Genomic DNA, 15,119 nt, shown 5'->3' with positions numbered 1-15,119 from the left:
GGCCTGAATTTTTCAGCCAGCGGGCTGGCTCGGAGAGAGTGGGCAGGGGCGGTCACAGAGCCAACCTCTGCCCGCGATTGGCTCTGCACCGCCATTTTACACAGGCAAGCCAATTAAGGGCTGCCCAGCGTAAGACACGAGCGGTGGCGCTGAGTGCTACCTGTGCAGGCAGGGGGGTTGGGGACAGAGAGTCGGGGCCAGCGCTCTTTCACGCATGCAGGCAAAAGAGCGCTTCAATCTCCCTGAGGCACAGAGCTGCCTCAGGGAGATTGAAGCGCTTTTTAAATTATTAAATAAGTGGATTAAAAATTTAATTAAACATGAGATGGGACATGTTTTGACATATCGGAACTTTTTTTTATTAATAAAAGCTCTCGGAAACCTCACCCCGCTCGTGGATGAGGTTTCCTAAAAAACGTGAAGGCCACTTGGCCTGTTTGCCTGCCCACCAAAGTTAAGGTTGAATGGGCAGCGTTAACAATTACATGAGTTATTTCCTGAATGGCCTTAATGGCAGCCGACTCTGGCACACGCCCACTGAACGAAACATCGGGAGACATAGCGGTGATGTCGTGACGCACGCCCAACATCATCGCGCGTCATCTTACGCACCGATGTGTTGGGTCTGTCCCCGCACGCCGACTGAAAATTTCAGGCCCATGTTAAAAAGGCCTTTTACCACAGAGCAATCATCCAGACCGTTTAAAGTTTCAGTAGCTGAAACTGCAAGTGTCTGAAATCTCTTAACCTTATGTAAATTTAAAATTGCACAATTAACAGCAGAGATCAGAAACCGGAGCTTTCAGTCAAGCAGTGCTTTCCCTGGGGCTCAGGTGTTTCAACAGACTAACAGGTGTAATGGCTGTCAGCCAAGAATATATTATGAAGCTTGGCTGAGAGCCCAGAAATCCTAGTGTCACTATAGAGTTCATTTGTTCTATAGAGTGTATAGTGGGCATGGAAGTGCTGCAGCTTGGCGTATGGGGTATGCGGGACCATGGTGGGGGGGGGGGTATGGGAGAAGTGGTGCAGGTGAAGGAGCCTAGTTTGGCATGGGGGGGCATAAGAGATAATAGGGGTTGTTTTTGGGGGGGGGGGGCATACCTTAGTATGGGGGAGGGCCTTTTGAACTTACCTTTTAAAAGGTCCCCTCTTCTATACTATGGTTCACGTAACCTCTCAGGTGCCATCACACATGACTCATTGAAAAGCTGACCTGACGCCGTGAAAATTGTAGAGGACAAGGACATGCCAACTCTACATTGGAGCCGGACAGATTGGAAGCACAGAGTGTGTGACCCCATGACCCAAGTTAACCCTTAAAAGCATCCTTAAAAGGCATCCCTGAAAATTGGAAACACCCGAGAATGGCATCAGGAATCCCAGAACTGAGCCCCCGCAGTCATTTTTTAAGGGCTCTGGAGTCATCCCGGCTCGATGAAAAGCCAGCCCAAAGAGCCTATAACAGGAAGATAAGTTAGAAATGATGCAGAGGCTGTGGCCCCACCCACCAGCCAGAAAGACGGGGCCAAGCCCACCTCAGGCGGCCCTGCATCACCCTATTTTACGTGACTCAGGCCATTGAGTTGGCTGAAGTTGTGGCTTCTGCCCCACTGAGGTAGAATGTCCCACCTCCAAGAGCTGCCAGTCATCCAGAGAGCCAGAAGATCTTTAGTCCCAGCAGCACCACTAGAAGCAGTGGCCACTGCTGGGGCTGCAGCAGCCCCTGCTCCTGCATTCCAGGGGTAGTTTTGGAAATCAGATGAGTAGGGTCAGGGGTCACCAGGGCCAATTGGGCAGGCCACGGTGAAGGGGTGGTCACTTGCGAAGGAAGGTGAGGGCCCTTCCTGCGGGGCTGCCTGTGCAACTCTTGGGGCCCCGCTAAACTTTTAATGGTCTCAATTGGCTCAAGGACTTAGGGACTGCTCACAATCCTCCAACAGCTGCTAAAATACCAGTGTAAGCTGTAGGTGATGGGCACAGCACAGACACTATCCTACCAATGCACCAAGAATGCAGTGTGTATTATCCATAGGACATAATGAAGCAACTCACCAAAGCATCTTCAACAGCACCTCCCTAACTCATGACCTCCAACACCTTGAAGGATGTAGATAATAAGTGCAATGGAACATCACCACCTTCAAGCTCCCTTTCGAGTCACATTCCATACCAATTTGGACATGTACTACTATTCCTACATCATTGCTGGGTCAAAATCCTGGAACTTCCTACTTAACAGCACTGTGAGAGTACCTTCACCACATGGATTGCAGCAGTTCAAGAAGGTGGCTCACCACCACCTTTTCTGGGCTATAACTGCAGTCTTGACAGCGATACCCATATCTCAGGAATATATTTTTTAAAAATACACTCACTTACTTTTGCAAATATCTATTAATTTAGTCTCCCATTGCTCGGCTTTTCTGCATAGGCTTTAAAATCCTTTTTCCAATGTTCATCCAACTCCTTTTGGTTCCACCACTGTTACTTGTGTGGCATTCCATTTCCTAACAATGACCTGTACCAAAAACACCTTCCTTCTTTCCTTTAATGACTGCAAGCTTATATCCTTTTGTTACTCACTCACTCACTGACTTACCTCAGCAAAACCCCTTGTCACTTTGAAAATTTCTGAAGAGGGAATCTTGCCAGTCTGTGGGTTCGCAAAATGGCAGGAGTGACAAATGACAAAGTTGCTGTGTTAACTTTAACTCATATTTATCATTGAATGTAACACTATGAAATAAATGGGATATGAAGTAGAATAGGAGAAAGGCTTGCGTTTAAGTACTAAAAAGTAATGAAATGTTCAGTGAATGTGTGTTTATGATCTATCTAGAACTTCCTAGAAAATCCCTAGGTGCATCATTTATAATAACTCACACTTCACCACCATCCTTGTAACAATTTATTGATATACAAGAAAATATAAGAAATTTGCAGACACAAGAGACTCAGCTGATTTTACCACTTATTTCTATGTGATCTACAAAGAATGCCCCAAACTTCTGCCTTTCCACTAAACAAACGGCTCAAGACTCTTTCCTGGTGCCATTTCCAGATATCAAACTACGTACTTCAAGGGATTTTGATTCATTGCAATCTAGACTTAGCTCTCAAGCTATTTAACTTTACTATTTTACATTCAAATCATTAATGTTGAATGCTGCAATGGAATAATGATGGTCCCCTATTGTTAAAATAATTGGATATACAGGCAAATGGAGCATCTCCCATTTTGCAGGAGTGGGAGTAGGAGTAGGAGTTCAGCTCAGCAGGAGCTTAGACTGTTTGATCTATAAATTGTTCTGCAGATTAAGTTATGTTGTTGAACACACTGTCTAAAAGGGTAGTGAGAGCATATTCCATAGGAACTCTCAAAAGGCAATTATTCATCTTTTTGAAGAGTATTAATTTCCAGGATCATGTGGAATAAGGTGGAGGTTCAAATTGGACAGCGTTTTCAAAAAAGCTAACATAGGAATGATGGGACGAATAGCCTCCTTCTGTGCTGTACGATTTGATGATTCTGAAAGAAAGTGAACAAAAAAATGATTTAGGGTCATGGGGATGGAATGGATTTTAAATTTACCATGGAGGGTAATGTGTCCAAGCGGATCCTGGGCATTAATGTGATGGAGTGGATCCTAGGTATTAATGTGTCACACTGGATTCTGAGTGTTAATGTGGTGGGGCGGATCCTGCATATTAATGTGTCAGAGTGAATCTTGCATGTTAATGTATCAGAAGAGATCCTGGGTGTTAATGTATCAGAGTGGATCCTAGGTATTAACGCATCAGAATGGATTCTGCGTATTAATATGTCAGAGTGGATCCTGGGTGTTAAAGTGTCAGAGAGTATCATGGGTATTAACATATCAGAGAGGATCCTGGGTACTAACATGTCAGAGAGGATCCTGGGTGTTAATGTGATGGAGTAGATCCTGTGTGTTATTGTGATGTTGTGGATCATCAGTGTTAATGTGGCAAAGCCAGCTGCCCATCCTTTATTGAAAACCTTTTTTGATTTTCATCCTGTCAATTGCAACGATGGCAGTTCCTTCAGTGCTGCTCTGGAATGTAGGCTAGATCTTGTGCTTAAGTCCGTGGACTAGGGCTTTAATCCACAATAGAAGCAGTGATCTTAGACTGGTAACAGCACAAAAGGAGGCCATTTGACTTGTCGCATCCATGCTGGTCCTCTTCAGGAGCCTAGTACCACTCACCCAACTTTTCCTTGTAGTCCTGAATCTTTTTCTTTTTCAAATGATGATCCAGTTTCCTTTTGAAAGCCTCAAATGAATCTGCCTCCACCACACTCTGCATTCCAGATCCTAACCACTCGCTGTGAAAACAGTTTTTCCTCATGTCGCCATTGCTTCTTTTGCCAATTACATTAAATCTGTGCCTTTTGGTTCTTGATCCTTTTACCAAGGGAAAAGATTTTCCCTTTCTCTTCTGTCCAGACCCCTCATGATTTTGAATACCTCTATCAAATCTCCTCTCAACCTTCTCTTCTCAAAGGAGAATAGTCCCAACTTCTTCAATCTTTCCAGGTAACTGAAGTCCCTCATCCCTGGAATATTTTTTCTGAATCCTTTCTGCGCTCTCTCTAATGCTTTCACATCCTTCCTCAAGTGCGGTGCCCAGAACTGGGCACAATACTCCTTTCGAGACCAAAACAGTGTTCTCTACACGTTTAACATAGCTTACATGCTTCTGGACACCAAATCCCTATTTATCATGGTATGCTTTATTAACCATGCTCTCAACCTGCCACCTTCAATGATTTGTGCACATATACCCCCAGATTCCTCTATTTCTGTACCCTGTTTAGAACTGTACTGCTTATTTTGGATTGTCTATGCTCATTCTTCCTACCAACTTGCTGGAAATACTCAATAGATTAGGCAACATTAGTTGGGAAAGAGACTGAGTGAACATTTCAAGTCAATAAACTTTCAGAACTGAATCCACCATATCCTAAGCGAGAAGCGAGATGGCTACCACTAAGTTATGGCTGTTTTGGCTATTACTGCAGTGAAAGTCTTGTTAATGGTATTTTAATTTTATTATCAAGGTTAAGGATACATAGTTGAAAAGGCATTGCCTGATAAGGTAGCTTGCTCACATATGAAAGAAATACTTAAGGATAGTGCAAGGCATGCAGCAGTCACTTATTAAAACCACCAAGAAACTGCCCAAGAAACAGAGGAAAACTCAGAAGCAGAGCTACTCTGCTTACATGGACAGAGTGCTGACCCAGGTCCACCAATATTTCATTCGAGGTCATGAGTGTCATTAACTCCTTCGTTGTGGACATTTTTGAGCACATCACCTCCAAGGCTTCGCATCTGATTCACTACAACAAGCACCACACCATCTTGACCAGGGAGATCCAGAGCTCACTCATGCTGCCAGAGGAACACGCCATCTCTGAAGGCACCAAAGCAGTCACCAAATACTCCAGCGTATATTGAGTTGATCATACTAACAAAAAATACAAAAGAAAGACTTGGGGCTATAAATTTGTTTATTGGTTAATTTGTTCGTTTGAATTATTTTTTACTCAAAACAGTATAAAGAGATACTTCCTCTATAAGGGGTGGTTCATTAGTCAGTTAGTTTATTTGTTTATTTGATACTCAAAGGTTGAAAAGAAAGATTCATGAGGCACTGGTAAGTAGGTAGGAAGCAAAAATATGTAGTCCTGCATTCTGTAAATAAACCTACAATCAAGAAAAGGATTTGTGTCTACTTCATAATTCGCCATCTGGCTTGGGACCGATTTAACAAATCTTATCATGCATTGTACCACTCCTTGGCAGGGTAGTCAACTTAGCCAAGAATGGTGACTAAAATAACATTGTGCTTAATGCTAATTGAAACGCAAATTTGTGAAGCACAGTTACTAAAATTAAAGCTGTACTAAGAAGATTAGCATGGTCCCTGTGCAAGGAGATCATGTAAATTCATGAATCATTCCATATTTTTTAGTCTTGCCAGCTGGGTCTCAGTGAATAGCTGTCTTGCCGCTGTGTTAGAGGCCTGCTTGACCCAGAATTCTAGGCTGACACTCTAGTACCAGTACTGAGGGAGCACTGCGCTGTCAGGGTGCCATCTTTCGGATAAGACATTAAACTGATGCACATCTTCTCTCAAAGGCAGATGTTAAAGATCCCGTGGCACCAATATGTGGAAAAGCACCCAAGTTATCCCTGGTGTCCTGGCCAATAATTATCCCTCAATCAACATCAAAGACAGATTATCTGGTCCTTATCCCATTGCTGTTTATAGGATCTTGTGGTGTGCAAACTGGCTGCCATGTTTCCTATGTTACACAATGACTACTCTCCAGAAGTACTTCGTTGGCTGCAAATACTCTGGGATATCCTGAGTTTGTGCAATATGCAATACAAATGCACAACTTCTTTTCTTTAATCTTACTGGCAATGAACATTGTCTACACTGAATTCTATGTAATAGGTACAACTAACAGCACTCTATTCTGAGAAATTTAGTAAAAAATCTCCTCTTGCATTTAAACAAAGCACCTTGATAATGTTTACAGAATACATTCTTGTCACTTAGGTAAACAATTCCAGGAGATTTCCAGATATGATGGATTTTATTGAACCGGTTGTCAGGCAAATCATCTGACTTTGGGAGTCCTAACGCTTATAACCAAATTCAAAGCATTGGTAAATATGTGAACGTTTTTCATTATAAGTTCAACATTAATTGCAGATAGTTGTCCTTGTAAATTATTGCAACTATTTGGCAGGGAGTGAGGGGGTTGTGGGGGCGAAGGCTGAATGTACCTGATCAAGATGACATCTGAGAGAGCAGCGATGAATGTAGAGGAAGGAATTGAGGCTCAATGAAAGTAGATAAGCATGTGACATAGCTCCAAGATTTGTCAACTGGAAAGAATGAAAACATTGGCTGAGGAACTGCTGAAGAGTGGCATCGCCTGGTACTATTTTTGTGCCTCAAGTTGTTGGAAATGCAAAACTGAAAGCCCAGTTAAGACCAACTGAAATCTCCTGAACATCCGGTCCAAAAGTCTACCTCCTAAACCAAGGAAAGTTGAAGATAGAGAATGAAACAGAACAAATGAGTCAAAAGGAAATAGAGTGAGAGTGGAATTAGATACAGAAAGAGAAATAAAGCGAGGGAAAGATTGGATTAAGAGAGAAGAGGCAGAGAGGAAAAGTGAGAAATAGAAATTAAAAATGAATACTTAAAAACTGCTGGGACCAATTCTCTACATGCAGGAATGAGATTCCATAGCTTCAACTCTTCTACTTATGGGCCTCCAAGCTTGACTTTGATGTCAGGACCATAAGTCAGCTGAAACGCCAGTCTGAAATATTTGTGGTGGGATTCATTCATATTGGCAATAAAGGGTCGTGATGGGTGTTTTCGATTGATAACATTAATTGGGAAAGCCCAAATTTAAATCGGGTATCAGAATTAGAATCAGGGTGAAGCATAGCTTAGTAAGCACAGAAGGAGGCCATTTGGCCCATCGAGTCTGTTGCTTTTTGAAGAGTAATCCAGTTAGTCTCATTGACCTGTTCTTTCCCGTTTCCCAGCTATTTTTTTCTCCTTCAAGCATTTATCCAATTCGCTTTTGAAGGTTACTGTTGAATCTATGGTTCTTACCATGTTAGCAGTGTTTTCCGAGATTTTACAGTCCCCCAGCAGGTGCAGCAAGCCATTTAAATCTCCATTCAATTTGGTGGGACCGTAATATTCCGCCAAGCGGGAGTGACCCTAAAATCCTGGCTCAGATCTTAACCACTCTTTGGGTAAAAAAGTTCTTCCTCACATGAGGAGACAGTAGCATAATAGTATCACTGGATTAGTATTCCAGGCACCCAGTGTAATTCCGCCACAGCAGATGGTGAAATTTAAATCCAATAAAAATCTGGAATTAAAAGCCTGATGATGACGACAAAACCATTGCTGATTGTTATAAAAACCCATCTGGTTCATTAATGTCCTTTAGGGAAGGAAATTTGCCAACTGGCCTACATGTGACTCCAGACCCACATCAATGTGGTTGACTCTTAAAAAAAATGCTCACTGAACAAGGGAAATTAGGGATAGGCAATAAATGCTGGCCTAGTCAGCGATGTTCAGACCCTATGAAGGTATAACAAAAAACATCTTTTGTCTATCATCTGAAACTTTGTCCTCTGATTATCATTTCTTCAGCTTTTGGAAATGGTTTCCCTTTAATTCATCTATCTAACCTGTTCATGATTTTAAACACTTAAATCTAATCACTGCTTAGCCTTCTCTGCTATAAGGAGAATAATTCCAGCTTCTCTAGTCTATCCACTAAATGGTAATTCCTCATTGCAATGTTAATTAACTGAATTAAATATCATTTTTTGACTCACTGAGGGTAATTTGCACCTTCACAATTTGGATGATAAATTGGTGGGGTGGGCTGCCCTTTATAGAGGCCACTGGTTTTTGTTCCATTACAAGCAATGAAAATTAAAGTCAAACAGCTTCTCTATACAGGCAGAGAATCTACCTCTCCGCATGAGCACTTAAAGGGTGAAGGTGAAAAATATAACTGATAGATTAGAATCTCAGCTGAATAGATCCACAGAGGAGTCATATAAAGTTGCTAGAAAAAGTAGCAAGCCTGAGGAATGACAGCAGTTTAGAATTCAGCAAAGGAGGACCAAGAGATTGATTAAGTGGGGAAAAATAGAATGAGAGTAAACTTGCAATGAACATAAAAGCGGACTGTAAAATCTTCTATAAGTATGTAAAAAGAAAAAGATTGGTGAAGGCGAATGTAGGTCCCCTACAGTCTGAAATGGGAGAATTTATAATAGAGAACAGGGATATGGCAGAGCAATTAAACAACTACTTTATTTCTGTCTTCATGGAGGAAGACACAAATAACTTCCCAGAAATACTAGGGAACCAAGGCTGTGGTGAGAAGGAGGAATTGAAGGAAATTAGTATTACCAATAAAACAGTGCGGGAGAAATTAGTGGGACAGAAAACCAATAAATCCCCAGGGCCTGATAATCTACATCCTAGGGTACTAAAGGAAGCGACCATGGAAATAATGGATGCGTTGGTTGTTATCTTCTGTCACTGAAGTCATATGTTGGCCAGATTGGGAAAGGATGGCAGATTCCTAAAAGATATTCATGGAATGAAATGAGTTTCCAATGATTAAAAAAAAAATTCTCCCACCTTTTCTTTGGTGCAAGTCCATAAAATAAGCAAATTTATTGAATTCAGTTTCACAACTTGACCTGAGTGCAATATCCAGGACAATAATCATAACAATGGCAAGACGTTACCCCCGACTGGCCATAACTCAGATCCTACCCTATTTCTAGCAAGCAATCAAGATATTATTCATAACTTTAAATGTAGTGGAATTCTTGGAATAGCGGACCATAATGTGACTTAATTGGAGAATGATTACCCTGTACTTGGTTTAGGCTTGGGCTGGACGGTTTTGAGCTGGTCTCTTACTGTACCTCTGACAGAAGACCAGTGGAACCCCTAAAATATTTCTGGACTATTCAATACCAGTTTTATTGAATATCATCATCCTGGGGGTTACCATTGACCAGAAACTGAAATGGATCAGCCATATAAATACTGTGGCTACAAGAGCAGGTCAGAGGCTGGGAATTCTGTGGCGAGTTACTCACTCCTGACTCCCCGAAGTCTGTCCACCATCTACAAGGCACAAGTCAGGAGTGTGATGGAATATGCTCCACTTGCCTGGATGAGTGCAACAACACACAAGAAGCTCAACACCATCCAGGAAAAAGCAGCCTGCTTGATTGGCACCCCACACACCCTCTTAAACATTCACTTCCTCCACCATTGGTGCACAGTGACAACATCTACAAGATACACTGCTGCAATTCACCAAGGCTCCTTCAACAGCACCTTCCAAACCTGTGGCCTCTACCAACTAGAAGGACAAGGACAGCAGATGCATGAGAACACCACCTCCTGGAAGTTACCCTCCAAGTCACTCACCATGCTGACTTGGAACTATATTGCCATTCCTTCACTATCATTGGGTCAAAATCTTGGAACACTCTTCCTAACAGTGCTGTGGGTATACCTACACCACATGGACTGCAGCGTTCAAGAAGGACGCTCACCAGCACCTTCTCAAGGACAATTAAGGATGGGCAACAAATGCTAGCCTGGCTAGTGATGCCCCTGAATGAATGAATAAAATGAAGTTTTAAGGAAACAAAAGGATTAGCTAGAATCCATGATTGATGATGACACATTCTCCATGGGGAAGATCAAGGGAAGGCTTATTTCTCTGATGGTTGGCATTATCATGGGTGACTGAAGGTACCAATTCTTCATCTGCAGTCTCTTGAGCAGTTGGAGCAAAGGAGCTCCTGGAGGAACACTGGTATGAACAGAACCCTTCTGTTGATTTATTATAAACTAAGAGAGCTAAGCTTGGTTAAAAGAACAGTTAGACTGACTATTTGAAAGGGCCTGCTGAAAAGGTTGACTAAGTTCAAAAAGTGGAAACTAGGCTATCTGGAAGCCTATAGACAAGGGGGCCTTCAGAGACTGTGGAGACCATGATCAGCATTGGTAATATTAGCCTGTGTATCCACGAGATAGGGGATAGAAAGCTACTGATAAATATTGTTTGGTCAGCAACATTGGGGTATGATGATATAATGATAATGTCATTGGACTAGTAATTCAGAGTTCTGGAAATACTCTGGGGATGTGCGTTCAAATCCATTATGGCAACTGGTAGCATTCAATTCAATTAATCAATCTGGAATTAAGAGCTAGTTTCACTAATGGTGACCACAGCAGCTATAATTTTTTTGTTGTAAAAAACAATCTTCACTGAAGGACTAATGTCCTTTGGGGAAGGAAATTTGCCATCCTTACCCAGTCAGGCCTACATGTGACTCCTAACCCACAGCAATCTGGTTGATTCTTAGCTTCTCTCTGAAATGGCCAATCAAGCCACCCAGCTCAAGGGCCATTAGGCTTGGGCAGCAAATGCTAAGCTCTTGAAGAAACCAATGGTATGAGAGCTGTTCCAAAGTGAAGGAGGGAGCACTCCATAAACATGACAGGATGTTGATAGAAATTTAACCTTCCATTCTCCTGAAGCAGAAGGATTGACCAATCCGCATTTCACATTGTGCTACTCACCTAAAGGTTGTATGAATCTCTAACTGCCAGAATAGTTGCAATAATGGTCATGAAAACAATAGTTAGAAAAATACAAAAGTTTGTTTGGTTCATTCTTACCTCTGATTACACTAAAGGGATAAGAGTGTTCAAAAAATAACCAGCACTTTAGAAAACAGCGGATGCCCAGTTGTGCCAGGTCTGCACTGTTTTGAGGAGGTTCTCAATAGTTTTGTAAGGTGCAGAATCCTCTGGCTGCTTAATGCAAGGCAAATAACAGCCAACAGGTGGAGCATTCTCTGCGCCAGATGATCCCACTGGATCAGCCAGACAGGAAACCAATGGGCAGAATCTTCTGCTTGACATGCATGGGGGGGGACAGGCCCCGCACATCAGTGTGTAAAATGACACACGGTGATGTCGGGTGAGCGGCCCGACATCACCACGCTCCATCACAATATTTAGCTGGGTGGGCGTACGATGAAGTTCGACGTGTGCCCACCATTAATTAACGGGCTAGTTAAGGTCCTTAATTCATCAATCGACGGTGATTTTCAGGCCCCCATGTGATCTTCAGGCCGGTGCACAGGCACAACGGGCAGGCGGGTAAGAGACTTTTAAATGAATCTCATCCATGGGCGGGATATGTGGGCTCAGTGGGGTCGTGAATCTGGTCTGTGAAGTATTTATTGCAGAAAGTTTTTTAAACTTGCCTGTGTGATCTGTAGCAGTTCAGAATGAGCTCCAGCAGCTTTCTGTGTACTTTTAACCTTCAGGTCAGCACTCTGCAGTCAGGAATCTTTATCGCCCCTGCAGCTTTCCTGAGGCCTCCCCTTAGCCTGGGTATGGATTCTGACATGTCCACTGGAGGCAGCTCCTCTGAGGAGGAAGGGAGGGCTAGAATGAGGAGGAGGTCAGGATTACACATTCGGCCTCCAGGGGAGCCACCTTTGGGAATACAGGCGCATGCATAAGGGGTGAAGGGCCAAGAGGTTGTCCATGGTGGAAGGGGCCACAGAAGATGCCACTATCCTGCTGCCAGGGTATACAGGCGGAGAAGCAGCAACCTCAATGTGATTGAGGTGCAGTGCAGAAGGAGGCTCTGACTGTCAACTACATCTGTCAGATGATTGGCCCTGAGATCTCTCCTAACTATGTGGGTGGACACCCCATACCAGAGATTCTGAAGGTCACAGTTACCCTCAACCTCTATGCTTCTGGTTCCTTCCAGGGCTCAGTGGATGACCTTTGCGGTGTCTCCCAATCAGCTGCCCACACTTGTGTCAAGCAGGTTACAGATGCTCTGTTCAGGCGTGCACTGACCTTCATCCACTACCATTGGGACCAGGCCCAGACACAGTGAGCCAGAGGCTTCGTGGCCATTGCTGGCTTCCCTCGTGTCCAGGGTGCTATAGACTGTACACATGTGGCCATCAAGGTGCCAGCAGGTGTGCCCAGTGCCTTCGTCATCAGGAAGGGCTTCCACTCCAATGAACATGCAGATAGTGTGTGATCACAGGATGCAGATTTTACAAGTCTGTGCAAGGTACCCAGGCAGCTCCCACGACACCTACATCCTCAGACACTCCCAGGGCTTTTCAGTGCTCCAGCCCGGCTGGATGGATGGCTGCTGGGTGACAAGGGCTATCCCCTCAGAAGGTGGCTCATGACGCCTCTCCACCATCCAAGAACAGAAGCTGAGCAGCGGTACAATAGGAGCCACGGCTCCACAAGGGCTGTGGTGGAGAGAACCATCGGTCTTCTCAAGATGCACTTCCAATGCCTGGACCACTCCGGGGGCGCACTCCAGTACCCCCCCCAGATCGTGTCTAGTGATAGTGGTTGCATGCTGCACTCTGCACAATCTTGCGCTGGAAAGAGGGGACGCTGTAGATGATGAAGACGTTGATGCAGTGGATGCGGCTGCACACGATGAGTCCAGCACTGATTCTGAGGATGAGGAAGCACAGGGGATTGACGAGGGGCTAAACGCTGACCCGGGACTACACCAAGGAGCCAGGGACACCCGGGAGACTTTAATCCAATGAACCTTCAGCTGGCTCCACACAAATGGATCAGGAGGACCAGCCTTGCCTGGCACTTCCATACTCGGCACCTAAGTGCTAAATCTGCCAGGTCATCAGCTGCGACTAAAGGCTTTGGACATAAATTTGAATGTTCAAACAAACACTCATGACATTTATCTTAAACATACAAATGCAGAACAAAGGAGCCATGGTAACACATCTGGTTTTTATTTTAACCATCAGAAGTTCTCACAAATCCAAAACAAAACGTTAATCAAGCAGAAAAAATGTACCTAATCTAAGGCCAACACAAAAGTGAGAAACCCGTGGTGTGCCAAAGGTGCCTTATGCTTTCATTTACGGGTGCTACGTCTTGGTGCTGCCCCATCGCTTGAAGTGGCATCTGAGTCAGCCTGCTGACCCTGCTGTCCTGTTGGCCTCGATGACCTTGGCGGTCGTCCTCTGGCCCATGGAGCCTGTGCTGGCCCAGCCTGGGAGGGAGTGGCCAGTTCCACAGCTGCCATCTCCCCAGGAGTTGCAGCCTCAACCGATGAAGCGGTCACTGGGAGAGGGGCGGAGGAGCTGCTGCCCTCATCCGGAGTGCCCTGAGAGGAACCCGCAGATACGACAGGCAGGTGCTCTGCCAACGTGAGGTCACCCTGGACACCCTTGCTCATTGTCAATGGATGGGCAATGAGCTGGGAATCTTGAAACCCACACCATCTCCCACATTGGCACTGACCAGCTGTGGCCACTGGCGCTGTGAGGGCTTGCAGGTCCGAGCGTAACCCCAGGAGGAGCTGCTTGTTCTCCTGGAGGCCCCTCGAGAGTTGCCACCCTCTCCATGGAGGAAGCATGGTGCTCTACCATGAGGCTCATTGCATCAGTGATGCTCTGCGTGAACTCCTCCACCACCGACACCAAGCGAAGCACAGCCTCATGTATCTCTCCCATATGCTCCCGCACACCCAGCCGCATTTCCTGCAGCTGCTGCGTCACGGACGACTCCACAGACACATCATCACGCACCAACTGAGCAAATACCTGGTCCCCTACAGTCCTCCAGCTACTGGCGCCTTCAGCACTCTCTGTCTCTGCCAGCTCCTCTAGCGAATGTGAAGTGCCCTCTCCACTGTGCCCCAGGACACTAGCCGATGTTCCAATGCCCACCGAGGTGCTAGTATCTGCGCAGGTGCCTGCCTCGCAGAAATGGTGCGATGCAGATGACACTTGAGGATCCTCAGGTGTGAGAGGGGGCATCTGCAACTCTTCCTGGTCGACATGCCCTGATGAGGATGAAATGAACAAGGACAGTGGATCAGTTAGCGTGCACACAGTGATACACTTCACCCCTTTCCCCCCGGCTCATTATGCACTCAACCTTCCAGAACCAATGGTCACGAACATTGGCGGGGTGGCAAATAGTGAGGAAGATAGTCTTACATTACAGGTGGATACAGACGGGCTGGTCAGATGGCCTAAGGAATGCCAAATAGAATGTTATGTGGAAAGTGTGAGGTGATGCACTTGGGCAGGACAAACAAGGCACGGGAATACATGAGAAATGGTAGGACCGTCGAAAGTAAGGAGGATCAAAGGGACCCTTGCTGTGCATGTTGACAGGCCCATTAAAGTAGCGGGTCACGTACATCAGGTGTTTAAGAAGGTAAATGCCACACCTGCCTCTATTAGCCGAGAAATAGAATATAGGAACAGGGAGGTAATGTTCCAAGCGCAGAAAACACTGCCTAGGCCACAGCTATAGTTCTGTGTGCAGTTGTGAAATGCACTTCAATGGAGGGATGTGATTGGAGTGGAGAGAGTGCAGAGGTCATTGACCAGGATGCTGGCTGGGCTGGAGAGTTTGACTTATGAGGAGACATAGCATAGGCTGGGGTTATTTCC

The 15,119-nt window shown here is 44.8% G+C and overlaps 1 pseudogene; it reads left to right on the top strand.

The window, feature by feature from the left end:
- The first annotated feature begins 5,900 nt into the window (after nt 1–5,900).
- LOC121277526 lies at nt 5,901–5,997 on the top strand (annotated as a pseudogene).
- Nucleotides 5,998–15,119: the final 9,122 nt, after the last annotated feature.

The sequence above is a fragment of the Carcharodon carcharias genome, chromosome 4 (genome assembly GCF_017639515.1).
Source record: "Carcharodon carcharias isolate sCarCar2 chromosome 4, sCarCar2.pri, whole genome shotgun sequence".
NCBI classification, from domain to species: Eukaryota; Metazoa; Chordata; class Chondrichthyes; order Lamniformes; family Lamnidae; genus Carcharodon; species Carcharodon carcharias.
This window is presented reverse-complemented; position numbering and strand designations above follow the sequence as displayed.